The sequence below is a fragment of the Elaeis guineensis genome, chromosome 10 (assembly GCF_000442705.2).
Source record: "Elaeis guineensis isolate ETL-2024a chromosome 10, EG11, whole genome shotgun sequence".
NCBI classification, from domain to species: domain Eukaryota; kingdom Viridiplantae; phylum Streptophyta; class Magnoliopsida; order Arecales; family Arecaceae; genus Elaeis; species Elaeis guineensis.
This window is the reverse complement of record NC_026002.2, coordinates 67,099,244-67,101,943: the sequence shown is the minus strand read 5'-3', so window position 1 is coordinate 67,101,943 and position 2,700 is coordinate 67,099,244.

Genomic DNA, 2,700 nt, shown 5'->3' with positions numbered 1-2,700 from the left:
ACAAGGAATAGTTTTCTATCTACTTTGAGACATAGTCGACAGCTACTAAATATATTCATTTTCAAATGAGTTTGAAAATGGACCCATGAAATCGATCCCCACACATCAAAACTTTCAACCACCAAGATAGGGTTGAGAGGCATCATGTTTCTTTTGATGATTCATCCCATTTGTTGGCATTAAGCATAACTTCTACAATACTCATGTGCATCCTTAAATAAATTAGGCCAATAGAATCCATATTGGAGGACTTTGGCAGCTATTTTTTTAGACGTAAAGTGACCACCACATGCTTGGTCATGATAGAAAGATAAAATGCTTCTAACCTCATTTTTGGAGATCTTCTAATGATTTGATCAGGATACTGCTTAAAAAGCTATGGATCATCCTAAATGAAATACTTCACTTGGGCAAAGAATTTGTATCGGTCCTGAGTAGTTCCAGTGAGAAGAGACTTTATCAATGACTAAATAGTTGACAATATCGGCATACCATGGTTCTGTCGATATTGACATGAGTTGTTTATCAGAAAAAAATTCATTGATGGGTGGTTCACTAGATGGTATGACAATGATTCGGGATAAGTAATCAGCTACTGTATTCTCTATTTCTTTTTTATCCCTGATTTTTAGATCAAATTTTTGAAGAAGTAAGATCCATCGTATCAAGTGCGCCTTGGGCATCTTTCTTTGCTAGAAGATGTCTAATAGCTGAGTGGTCAGTATAAATAATAGTGTGGGACCCAATCCAATAGGATCTAAATTTTTCTAGAGCAAAGATAACGGCCAGAAACTCTTTTTTAATGGTAGTGTAATTAAGCTATGCATCATTTAAGGTTTTTCTTGCATAGTAAATAACTCTAGGCAACTTATTAATTCTTCAACCTAAAATTGTGCCCATAGTAATGATCGGATGCATCACACATAAATTCAAAAGGTTCAGACCAAATAGGAGGATGAATGATGGGAGCTGAAATGAGTGCCTTTTTAACAAATTCAAAAGACTCTAGGCACTTAGGAGTGAACTCAAACTTGATTTCTTTTACTAACAGATTTATTAATGGGCGAGCTACTTTACTAAAATTGACGATAAATCTTCTATAGAATCCAACATATCCTAAAAATGAATGAATTTCTTTGACAAATTTGGGTGGTGAAAGACTTGCAATTAGGTCTACTTTGGCTTTATCTACTTCAATTCTTTTTTTTTGAAACTAAATGGCCAAGAACAATCCCTTCTTTAACCATGAATTGGTATTTTTTTTCAGTTGAGAACTAAGTGCTTCTCCTTACATTTTTCTAGGACTAATCTCAAATAATTTAAATATTCGAAGAAGGTAGGGCCTAAGACAGAAAAGTCATCTATAAAAATTTTTAAAAATCATTCAACCATATCAGAAAAATGCTAATTATGCATCTCTAAAAAGTTATCGATGAATTATATAATCTAAAAGGCATACGCCTATAAGCGAAGATTCTAAATGGATAAGTGAATATAGTCTTTTCTTGATCTTCGAGGGCTATGGGGATCTAATTATAGTCAGAGTATCCATCAAGAAAATAGTAGAACTCTTGTCCGGCTAATTTCTTTAACATTTGATCAATAAACGGCAATGAAAAGTGATCTTTTCTTGTCGTAGCATTCAATTTTCTATAGTCTATACAGACCCTCCACCCCATTTGGATCTTAGTTGGGATAAGTTCGTTCACTTTATTCTCGACCATTGTTATCCCAGATTTTTTGAGTACCACTTGTACAGGGCTTACCCATGAGCTATCAGATATGAGGTAGATAATTTCATTATCAAGTAACTTTAAGATTTTTTTTTTGACTACATCCTTTATGGCTAGGTTAAGTCTTCTTTGAGCATCTTTAGCTGGCCTGACCTCTTCCTCTAGGTGTATCCTGTGTTGAACTAAGAAAGGGCTTGTTCCTTAATATCAGTTATGGTCCAGCCTATTGCTTCATGATTCTCTCTCAAGATTGCTAACAACTCCTCTTATTTAGAATTTAGGTCAGATGTGACAATTACAGGCAAGATTTTTGCTAGACCTAAATATGCATATTTAAGGTATTTGGGGAGGGGTTTCAATTCTAATTTGGATGCCTCCTCTATTGATGGCTTGGGTGATGGTTTAACCATTTTCATGATTGGTTCAATGGGAGGCTCTTGTCTCTGACTAGTTCTATTGTCTATAGAAATTTTATTGATGTTCTCAGATTCATGGATTGGTCAGAAACTAAACTCGAGGTCGATTTCTTCATTGCTAATGTCAATGGGTTCATAATTTTTATCTTGAATTACATTTACATTAGCATACTGGGTGGATTCCTGTTCTAGATTGAATATATTCAGTTCAATGGTCATATTTCCAAAAGATAGCTTTATAAGATCATTCCAGCAGTTAATTTCAATATTCGCAGTAGCTAAGAATGGTCTTTCTAAAATAACAGAGATATGACTCTTGGGATTCGCAACTGGTTCGGTCTCTAAAATGATGAAGTCTATAGGGAAGATAAAATTATCAATCTTAATTAGAACATCCTCTACCATTTTTTTAAGGATCCTAAGAGATCTATCTGCTAATTGTAACATGATCTTTGTTGGTAGAAGTTCTCCTAATCATAGTTGCTTATAAACTAAAAATAAAAGAATATTTACACTAGCCACTAAATCTAGCGAGGCCTTCTCAATGTGGA